General features: G+C 42.9%; 1 long non-coding RNA gene across 1 annotated transcript; it reads left to right on the top strand.

Annotated features, from left to right (window-relative positions):
• Positions 1-4,293: 4,293 nt before the first annotated feature.
• On the top strand, positions 4,294-12,198 carry LOC148516642 (uncharacterized). The gene is made up of 3 exons (XR_015879393.1): positions 4,294-4,368; positions 5,701-5,847; positions 12,032-12,198. It is a non-coding gene; the product is annotated as an uncharacterized LOC148516642 (long non-coding RNA).

Genomic DNA, 12,198 nt, shown 5'->3' with positions numbered 1-12,198 from the left:
AAGATGGTCGCGATGGTCAAGACCATCGAGCTTGCGACGAGACCCTTGTGGTAGGGTCTCGTTGCCGCAAGCCCTGGAGTGCTTTCGGCTCTATCTGAATCAGGCCCTCTGTCCCATTCCATACCTCATAGTTTTGTGATAGAAAATTAATACTTAACAAAACAGAGGTTTTACACTTCTATATACACTGGACAGTGAAGGTTTACCTGGAGCATCTGCAAACGTTTAAGTATATTGGTGTTTACATCAACAGAAGATACTAACAGCTCTTCCAGGCAAATATCCCCCGCCAACTTAAACAGGTAAAGTCAGACCTTGACACCTGATCTCACCTTTTTATTCCCTTGATTGGCTGTAAAGATGAATGTACTCCTCGGCAGTCACCTCAAAGCAGGGACGGAGACTGTTCCCGAGCAGATGACTGAGCATGCACAGTGGTAGTAACAGAAGGTATTGTTTTCTGAAACCGATATCAATGCCTTCTGTAACATCGTAGGAACAGCGTGTTACCACAACCGCTGTCCCTGCTCAAAATAATGCTGAATAGCAGCCATACATATTTATAATTGATAAAAAATCATAACGATGTTGCCAGATAATATTCTGGGCAACATCGTCACTACTGCTGAATAAACCCCCTCTTAAGATAGTTGGACAGACTCCTCGCCAGAAGCACTTTCCTACACATCTGGTGGAGTAGCATAAAAGCTCTCTAGCTTTCTGATTAGATGTCAATAATCTAATATCCTAACTCCCCCATATCACTATCCCTATAGAATTATTCATGAATGGGTGTTTCCAGTGCTTTTTTTTATGACGGTACACAACGGTGTCCAGTACCAGCACCTTCTGTGGAAAGCTTGGTTGGTGCACTATACAATATACCATCATCGCTGGTACACTTTAACACTGCCTGGAACTTGTATCTCCTTGTTCCCTACACTGCAGGCTTCCCGTTGAACTGCTTAGTTAAGCTCTGAGACTGCCCCTTCCCCAGAAGGCAGCTACATAGCCTCCTCAGTTCCAGTTACTTTTTAGATTGTGGGGGATACTTATGTGGCCATAGGATCTTCAACAAGCCAGAGGCGAGTTTAGGTGAGTACCAAAACCTTTTATTGGGTGTGTACAAAGGAAGTCATTAGCTGGCTATTATGTGTGTGCATTATTATATTATGTGTACACATGGTGTACATAAAGAAAAAACAATCTGAATTCAGAGTTGCATTTAAAGTGGACACAATAACTGCAAATTGGCATTCGTACATATGATAAGTGGTGAAAGCAGACGCCATTATGATCAGCACGCATTTCAACCAGGCTGTTATTCGGTGCAAGAAGTCCGTCTGAAGTCAGATACATCTCAGTATATGCTCACCTCTGTCTACATGCCCAGTAAACACTTATCCTAGGCATGAATGCCTACTTACTATACAGTAACAGCCATTCAGCCGCAATATAACTGAGAGATGTACGATCTGTATGGCTAAACGCTCTAAGGTGCGTATTCAGGCTCTGACGTATACACAGTTTGCTAAGAATCCTGAGATTTGTGCGGATGGAATTGTGTGCAGCTCTGAATCAGGACCACAATGTGAAAAGCTATTATGAGAAGCTATTGTATCAGCAGTTATACAACCATATACAATCCAAGATTTAGGGGCCTATGAATCAAGTTTTATTTTACATAAAATGATACAGAAACTACAGTTTCTGCATAATTTTATATTTTGTTCCATGTACTAATGGCACAACGCAGGAGATTTCATAGAAATCTCAGGCAAAGTGCTAATTAGCGCTGCAGATCGCAGTCCTCATTATTATCAATGGAGACTACGATATGACCCCTATGTACTAAACTTAACCGCCGGTAGTTTACATCATCTTAAGTGGTTTCCCTTTGTACATAGCAGGGATATTTTCATAAAAAATTTAAATATCACCAGTGATATGAATAAATAATAATCACTGCTGGCAATTATTAGTACATAGACCTCCTAGATAAGAGGTTCCCAAACGCAGCCTTCAAGGCTCTCCAACAGTCCATTTTGTATAGATATCCATGGTTGAGCACAGGTGACTTAATTAGAACTTCAATCAATTTGATTTAACCACCTGTGCTTAACCATGGATATCTCTAAAACCTGAACTGTTGGGGAGCCTTGAGGACCGCGTTTGGGAACCTCTGGGTTAGAGGCATTTTATCAAGCCCCTTTTTCATAAAATTGTGTAGAAACCAGTTTCTGCATCCCGGGTAGGGTATGCAGGAGATTTCACAGAAATCTGCTGCAAAAAGCTAACTCCTGCTGCAGACTGCAGTCCCATAATTATCAATGGTGACTACAGTCTGACCGCTATGCACTAAACTGGAGCACTTCAGATGACGTAAACCGCTTTATTCGGAGGAGAGGGATCTCCCACAGCCTCTGGAAACTGTCACAGTGCTTATGCGCAATGTCAGATTCCCAGGAGGAGTCTTTCAGAAATGTAAAAGACTCCTCTGATGTAACGCACAGGGACAACGGCTATCGTTACTGCAGTCCCTGCGAGTTACAGTTTTAGTACATAATCAGAATACTAATATAGTAATACAAAGGTGTCATTTCACTCCCATTAAATTGAAATACATAACAGGTTTACAATAATATAATAAAAACTTAGATAAAAAAAAATGACTTACAATAAAAATGTTTTAGTTAATGAAATCACTACATATTGTATGAAGTTTAATCATATCAACTGACATGTCCTGTGGTGGGGGGGTGTATATATATATACATATATAATATATATATATATAGATTAATACAGGATAAATATAGGACAGTGTACGATTAAATATTAATATAGGGTACCCTTGCTCCTGAGGGAAATCTGTGCAGAATTTTATTACATATACTACCCCTGCAATAAAGTTATAACGAGCAATAGGGACGGAGCAGAAGTTACCAAACAAAACAAAAACATCAGACGAGTTTCTGAGAGAGCTGTGTCCTACTCGGAACAGCAGAGGGCGTAAGAGCTGCAAAATGAAGCAGCACGGTAACTGTAGATGAGCAGTCACAGCGCCCTCATCCTTCTGTCTGACTGACTGCTGCCAGTCCGCGCCCGGACTGAGACACGTGGTGCATGAGCGCGCGGCCACGCTGCACAACGGGGAGGAGGAGGCGGGCGGTGCATGAACCAATCTCATTGCAACCTGAGGGTTTCGTTGTTCCAGTAATTGGTAGTGAATTTGCATCCACCAATGGGGTAAGAGGTGTTTTTCATTTACCAATAGTATGAGAACAGTTTTGCATATTCGCTGCAATGCTTACAATCTTTATTTCAGCAAAGAATCTTCATTAAAAAGCAGAATTCCATAACTAATTACGATAAGAATTACAATATAGTTACATCAGGGAAATAGCAGACGCTTCAGGTTAGCTTTCATTAGTTTGTCGCTATAAGGTGAAGAGATCAATTTTGAAGGCCACATAAATAAAGATTGGAGATCCTTCTGTGTTTGGATGTGAGGGCGATCTGGCTGCGACATCTGTCACCCCATTGATCGCTAGGGTTGATTCGGCTGATCTGGCTGGCTAGGCGGGTGTCCCCTTCCTCCCTCACCGCTTCATGTGCGTCCCTCCCGAAGCTGCGCGCTCGGTCGAAGAGGATGGCTATCCCCGGTAGAGAAGCACCGATCTTCGGTCAAGGGTATACGAGTAGCTGCGCTCCCCTGCTAGAACCTCCAAACAAGCTCAAGGTCCCATTGTAGGAGAGAAACGTAGGGTAGTCAAGCTCCAAGTCTTCAGGCACATCCAAGTGAGGCGCTGCATGTGGCAGTATGCCTTTACTTTTATCATGATTGCAGGATTGCAACTTCTGTCATGTATATAATTCATTTTATTATCTTTACTGTTGCAATATTGATTGAAATATGCACTAAAAACCTCGTTTTATTCCAGATATTATTTTGCAGTGTTTAGTCACTAATCACGTTTTGTGATTAGTGTGTCTCTAGCACCTAATACATTATATGGTCCTGTCTCTCTCAATGTGCTGCAAGAGGATAAAAGGAGCATCTTTCATCCTCCTGCTAGGGCTGCATGCAGTGAGCTGGTTTAGGAAATGGCCCTAACATACAAACAGGTGTATCTTATATAAAGAGACATGTTTTGCAAACAGGTACTAGTCTTTATGCTGTTGATTCAGTGTTTTTCGTTCTTGTTGCACATGAAGATTGCAACAGTAAAAACATTGCTGATGTAGGAAAACTGACTTCTAAATTGCCTGCATTTACTTTTTCCTGGACTGTAGATATCAATGTGGGAATGAAAGAGTTACTTCCTCCACTATGCAAACTACAGGCAACTTTCTCTGACATATACTGTAAGTGTCCCTCCAATTTATTACTTCCTGTCATCTCCTAGGTTATACTACAGGGGCAAATACAGGATCTGCAGCAGGGGTAAAAGCCCCTATACATCTGCGACGGACAGCCGCGACGTTGCGATAGGATCGGAAATGCCGATCCGCTGGTCGGAAATGCCGAACAGTGGCCATCGATGTTCCGCGATCCGTCGCAGGATTGGTGAAATTTTACATGTTAAATTTCACCAATCTGCCAATCACAACATTTTTTAATGGTGATCGCCATATCTGTGAAATCCAACATGTTGGATTTCAGCGATCCTGCGCTGCCGGGTTGCAGGATTGCAACATCGCAGCAATCCGTCGCTGATATATGGAGGCCTTTAGTGTGTGTGTGTGTATATATATATATATATATATATATAATATACGTACTGATATAACTGAGCTAACTCAAAAACCGCAACCTGTACCGTCTTTCTTAAGCAGAACACCTGGATGCTATAAATGTCTCCATTGTACCACTTGTTCCCCCATGATTATTGGAGACTCCTTTAAACGTCCACATAAGGATAAACGTTTCAACATTAACTATGTCCTTAATTGTCTGTCAACTTTTGTAATATATATCATTCTTTGCCCATGCAAACTTTATTATGTGGGTCAAACCACACGTACATTACGAGAACGGATGGCTGTACACCGATCTTCAATCAAATTGGCGCTATTAAAGAAATCCACAGACCAGCCGGTCGCCCGGCACTTTTTGGAACAGGGTCACATGCTTACCTCATTACGACACATGGTCATTGACCATATTCCTGCTACCCTTCAAGGTAGAGATCGAGCGTGTAGACTCTTGCGCCTGGAGACTAGATGGATTCATCAACTTGGCACGATTTCCCCCAGGGGGTTGAATGAAAAAATCAATTGGAATTTGTTAATGTATTAATCATGTATATACCAGCATGTGTTATGGGGTGACCATGGTCACCCATAGTTTGAGTTCAGTTTATGTTCATGCAGTAACTTAACCACTGGGAACATCGTTCCCATATCTAGTCATTTATACAGTTTTGTCTCATGCACTCAGGTTGCCAGTTTGAGCTTTGACAGTTCGTTTAGCTGTTCTATAACAGATCTCTCTCACATCCACCTGGACTTTGATTATTTGTTAGGTGATCGGATGTGTTATTGGAATCCTAGTTGACACAAGTGAATACAGTTTTACAGTATGTGATTGGGTGCTTGCACCACAGCCGTTAGTCATGTCTGTACACACAGTCACCACTGTGTTTTCGAATATATTGTGCTTTTTGTATTTAACTAGTCCTATGCTCTGCTTTGCAGACCAGGGAGATTTTTCCGGCAACTAAACGGTTGCCTTAGCAACCCAGCAGCGCCGTGATGACGTCATCATGGGACAACCCGGAGTTAGTGGTGCGTCCCTCTCTCCTCGGTCTGCAGCAGATCAGTGTGCCTCATTGCCTACTTAAGGTAAGAAGGTTTTCTTGTACCTTTGCATGTCATTGTTGTGAACCTTGATAAAAAAGCCTAGAGGCTTTGAAACGTCGGTTTCTACACGTAATACAATTTGTTTTTTTATGCAATCAGTCTTGGAGTGCCGCAGTTTTCCTTGTCCACTATGTATATATATATATATATATATATATATATATATATATATATATTGTGGGGCCCATGACTGACAAAATCGGCAGGGCCCCCCTTCCCCCACTACCTTATTCCTGAAAAAATAAAAAATTGGCAAAAAAATATCAAGCCTGCCATCTTATGTGCGTCCAGCCAGCACCCCTTATGGTCATCCAGCAAGACCCCCCTTATGTGCATCAATCCAGGTCCCCCCTTAAGTGCATACAGACAGGCCCCTCTTATGTGCGTACAACCAGCCCCCCTTATGTGTACAACCAGCCCAACCTTATGTGATCAGCCAGCCCCCCCCCCCCCCCCCCCCCTCTCCCCTGCTTTCACAGGCAAAGCACAGCACGTTTAAACTTACCGGCTGCTGTGCTGTCTCCTCTGCTGAGTCCCGGCCCCCTGGCATTGACGCGCCTGCACGTGTTGCCGGAGCCGGACCAAGACTGTTAGAGCCATGGCGGGTCCTAGTGCCCGCCGGCTCAGCCTAATCTGATGGAGACAGCAGCAGATCAGTAAAAAAAAAAAAAATGCCAGAAACTACAGGGGGAGAAGGAGCGGGACCTCCCTTTCTGCCAGGTGTCTGGGCCCGGGACTCAAGTCTCGGCAGTCTTCCCCTGATGACGGCCCTGCATATATATATGTTATATATATTATAAATAACACCATCACTCTTACGCTTACTTTTGCCTGGGTCGGGGAGATGCAGCTGCAGGTTGTTGGTGGGGGTAGGGCTGGGCACTTTGTGTCATTAGGTGCTTCCCGCTCGTGTCATAATGTCTCCATTAACAGGTCTATGAAGAGGAAGGGGTGAAATTGACAAAATCCATCTAAGAAAATAAAGGTCCATCAGGGGAGTTTATAACTGCTCAGAAATTCCCCATCCCCACATGTGCCAATGTAATACAGGGTTGAGTAATATGCCTGCAGTCTTGAAAAAGAAAATTCTGGTGATTTTGAAGTCAGTTATCCTGTACTCTCAGACGGAATCTGTATTTAATGCCGGCGGAATAGCCGCTGGATCAAATACCGACAGTGGAACCCCAATGGACCTAATTCTCGATTGGGGCTGGTAAATAGACTAATCCTCCCCTCCCCCCCTAACTCTTCCTTAGTGGTGCCTAACCCTAACCTCCCCCCGTTAGTGCGTAAACCTAACCCCTCCACCCCACACCCTTAACCTAGTTCTCCCCGGGGGGTGCCTAACCCTAACCCCCTTATTGGGCCAACCACTAACCCCCCCTTTCCCTATCCTAGCATTAAACCTCCCGGGGGTTGCCTAACCCTAGGTCCCCCCGGGGGTCTCTAAACCTAAACCTTCCCTCTCCCCCCCCCCCCACCCTGCGGCTAGATGCTAAGACACCCGGCTTACCTTCGTTCGGTATGCCGGGTGTCGGTATCCTGACTGCATCCCCTCTCAGACATTGGGCTAAATGTAATAGCTTGCGATCGTCAGCCGCTGTGGGGATTTATGCGAGTCTCCTTGTGGCAATCATTTTAAAGGTTAAACTAGATTGGTACTGTATGTGAAAATAATATGCTGAACAGTCAATGAACAATATATAAGGGAGGAATACTGCTGCTAATTCATTTTATACAATCATGTACTGGAGTGAAGAGCATAAGCCCCAAACCCTCCTGAGGTGAAGCCCTCCTGCACTCTCAATACCTTAATATCCTTCTCCTACTTTGAGGTCCACACCATTAGTCTCTTGCATTCAATCCACCTTTGTGTTGTGATAAAATACAGCCCCTGTGATCCTGTCATCTGCTCCCTTACCTCATATCACCTGATCCACCCTACTCCTAGTTCAGTTCAATATTCCTATTCATGACCAAACAGACTCTCCTGCTGCAAAACTTCTCTCCCTCTTTGTTCTCCCCAGGTGGATTTTCTGCTACTCACTGTAATGGCCATTCCCTTGACTTTGTCTCTTTTTATAACAGCAGGCTCATCTCAGCCCTAGACACAGGTATCCCTGACATTAATTACAGCCTCCAGTGCTCTAAACCTCAGCCCTTGGACTCACATGCAGACTAGTTATCTCCTCCTGCCAAGCACCCACTGCTTTATTCACATCCTTTTACTCTGTTTAATTGCATTTGGGGACAAGTCTATGCTCTATGTCATCTTTTTCCCCTCTACCATCTTGATCATATCACCACTAAGAATTTCTGCTCACTCTCCCCAAATTCCTGCTTGTATCTTCCCCATGTCTTCAATTTGTACCTTTCCACCCTCATGCTTCCTCTCCTCTATTAAATGTCTCACCAGTCACCTCCACTGCAAATTCAATTTTGTCACCCTGCCTCTCTCTCTTCCCTCCCAGTTTTGTTTTCCCATTCACCTCACTCTTTCAGTGATTTGTTTGTAACTTCATCATAAGCTTTCTCTCTTCCCAATGTCTTTTTACCCCCCGTCCCTTCACTCCACCAATAATGCCCTCCCAGAAGTCACCAATAATCTTCTCTCTGCTAAATGGGTCACTTCTCCATGTTCATTCACCTGGGTCTCTCTGCCATTGAGCATCCTTCACTCAATTGATCTTCATAGCTCTGTTCTCTCCTGGTTCACTTACTTCCTATACAGCTTCTCCCTCTATGTATCTACCACTAGTTCCTACTCTCCTCATCTCACTGTACCCATTGGGGTGCTATTACGTTATGTCCTCAATCCATATGCTCTTTTTACTGTACACATCCTCAACTCTCTATTCTGATAAAATCCAAATCTAACACTCCTCTCCTTATTTATTCCCTTGGGGCCTATTCATCATTAGATAATTATTATCACTAGTGATAATTGTGTTTTAAACTCGCGAGTTTAAAAAATGTTTTGGCGGCATTCATCATGCATCACCAACAATAGAATCACTTCCGCAAAACTTTTGCAGAGTCAGCTTTTCAGAAAAGTGATACTTTTCCCCATGTAGCTGAGGTATCCATAAGGATTTCCTCACTGCTGCATCTCTCCCCCCCTCACTCTTTATTCCCCCACTGTGTCTTAGCTCCTCCCCCTATGTCCTCCGGTGCCACAACCCCCCACCCCCTCGTAGCCACCACGGGTGTCCAATCCAGTCATCCCGCAGGTGTATGATCTGGCCTGCCCTCCCCCTGCAGGTCTCTCACCCCCCTCTTCACGGGTGTCCGATATCCCTCACGGCATTGCGGATGTCTGATCCCCTGCTGCCGCATCCTTTCCCCTGGCTCACCTGTCTTCTGCCGGTGTCTCCGGGTAACATGTTAGCGGTGCCCTGGAGCTATCAGCTCCAGGGCTCTGCAGTGCAGACACGGCAGGGAGGGATCTTAATAGATCCCTCTGCTGTGGCTGCCTACCCACCAACATGACCCATTCCACCCGGTACAAAATGCTCTGCTCCTGGACTTCCCACCTAATTAATGCCTGCAGACACCTGTATTGAGCTAGTTAATAGATGAGACAGGTGTTTCACCACAGGTGGCTGCAATCATCAATTAAGAAGGAAGTCCAGGAGCAGAGCATTTTGTACCAGGTGGAATGGATTATGTTGGAGGGTCTGTGGCTGGCTTGTAAATTTTACACGGCAGCCTGTGAAGATCATTGGGGGCTGAACACCATCTCAGGATGGCATTCAGTAACACTATCAAGTACCGAATAAAATGTTTTTTCAGAACTTGATGAATGGCCCTGACACTTAATTTTTTACAAAAGTAAGTCAAAATTTTAATTTTTACCAGCCTTTATAAAAAATAAGTGATGATGAATAGGCCCCCTTGTCTCTTGTGTACAACTATCTTCTTGACATCTCCCCATGGATATCCTAATGCTACCTAAAGTATAGCATGTCTAAATCAGAGCTGATCATCTTCACTGAGTGTCAGCCTACAACTCACATCTCTCTCATGGATGGTGACAACACCACACTCTCATCTGGTCCTTATGTCTGCTGTTTGGGTTTTATTTTTGACTCCACTCCTATAATCATTGTCGGTACATAGCCTTTCACACATGTCTGTCACTCTCACCTTAAAACATCATCAGGAAATGACCCTTTCTCACCCTTGAAGCTATGAAAACTGTCATCCAATGTACTGAGGAGAAAAATGTGGTAAAACACCCGAAAATGCATTTTTGGGGGGTTTTACAGCATTTCTCAGATGTACTATGCACTGGAATGCGATACAATCCGGTTCTTCATCCTGAAGGGTTACGCTATCAGGTGGCATTACCCAATAGAGACCTATGAGCTTTTTTTTGGGACGCTCCACATGAGAGGGATCCAATCAGATCTTTCCCATATCCCCCTGCGGCCTTCTGCGCAGGACGCCAGAGGGACTTCTGGGTGTTAAACCCAGAAGTCCCTCTATCCGGGGGCATCGCAAAGGACAGCTCTTATCGGTAGAGCTGTCATTTGTGATGTAAATCGCATTTCTAAGTACATACCATGATAATCAGCCACAGTATGTACCTGAAGAGAGGTGGGATGTACTGCATTGCGGATGTGATGCTTAGTACATCTCTAATTATATCACACTATGATTACTGTAATCTCCTGCTGGCTGGTCGCCTTCTCACCTGTGTCTCCCTATTTTAGTCCATCCTCACCCCACCCCATGAGATTATAAAAGCTTGCAAGTACAGTCATCTCTACCATCCTAATTGCTCCCACCTTGTCCACTAGTGCATTGTTAAATTATGTACTTTGCATGTCCTATGCTACACTTTAGATTTGTCCTGTACTTTTCCTCTTACGTTTTATTATGCTTAGTCATTTTGGATGTTCTTAATTTTGTCTTAGGCTATATGAATACACAATAAGATTAAATAACAGATTTGTTCCTTGTGCATAATAGTTTATATTGGCATATTTAATATTTGCTTTTAATGAACTTTTATCAGAATGTCCTACATTTATACACATACCTGAGGTCTTTGATCTCTTGTGTAATCCAGTAGGACTATGAGCACCTTGGTGATGTTGCATATCCAAATTGCAGGACTTTGTACTGGAAATTACTGTCCAGAACTGGAATCTGTAAAATGAGTTATTTCTTTGAATATCAGGAGATTGTTCACTTTAAAACATCTATCTTTGTTATCTTGTACCATGGATTCAGAGTCTGGGTAATGTGTCTTATGAATTCCATCTTGAATGTGCTTGTATATGTTAACACACACATACTGTACGTATTATTTTAAACTAGTTAGCAGCCCGTCAAAATGATGGGACATTGTTGTGCCCGAGAAAAGTCCAGTTTGAGTGCTAAAGTGGGTCCCTTTTTCGGTAATTTCTGCTCGCCAGCTCGGGGGCTGCGAGTATATATGTCAGCGCAACACACTTGAATTCTCCCATAGGGGTGAGGAGCAGCGTTAGACTTATATATATATATATATATAGATTTACTACTGTTTTTATAATATGTCGCCCCTTCTAATGGCCCACTATATATTTGCCTACACTTCTGAAATAAATATGGGAATTTAAACCCATATTTGCATTTACATTTCTGAAATTAATTATAATCCCCTAAATTTCTAAATGTGACTGTTATGTTTGTTTGTGTATATATACATATATATATATATATATATACATATATATATATATATATATATATATATATACAAACATATAACAGTTCCTGACGAAAAATTTGAAGTAAATTTGAAACGTTGAACGAGATAAGAGGCTGGGAATCCTCTATTATTCTTTTTGGTATACTGAGAGTGCCGCCCACATCTATTTGTATGTATATATAATATATATATATATATATATATATATATATACAGTATATATATCTGAGTACTCACCATATTTTAGCTGCAAAAATAAAAGTTATGTTTTAGTCACAAATCAGATTTGTTTTTTGAAGAGTACCCCAGAAAAAGTGTCTTCTTTCTCTCCTTTGTTTTCTTGACCCCAAGATATTTATTCATTATAAGATTATGTAATTATATTGTTTGTTCTAATTATTGTAATTTTGGCTTTGATTTGTTACTGGTCCTGTGCGGAGTCATATCCTCCTTTTATTGTAATTACAGGACCTCGTAAATGGAGCTTCAACACATTTTCTGGGGTTGTCTATATAGTTCATAGAAGGATCACTGCATGCGGTTTTGTCACCCTTTGCGAAGCCCTTTGGATTACTCTAAAGACTTGCCCGCTGCCTGTCTGGAAGCTGAACCCACCGGAGGAGTGGAGGTTTTGG

Source organism: Taudactylus pleione, unplaced genomic scaffold (genome assembly GCF_031769625.1).
Source record: "Taudactylus pleione unplaced genomic scaffold, aTauple2 ptg000244l, whole genome shotgun sequence".
In the NCBI taxonomy this organism is placed as follows: Eukaryota; Metazoa; Chordata; class Amphibia; order Anura; family Myobatrachidae; genus Taudactylus; species Taudactylus pleione.
Note: the sequence above shows the minus strand (reverse complement) of the source record. Positions and strands in the feature narration are given on the sequence as shown.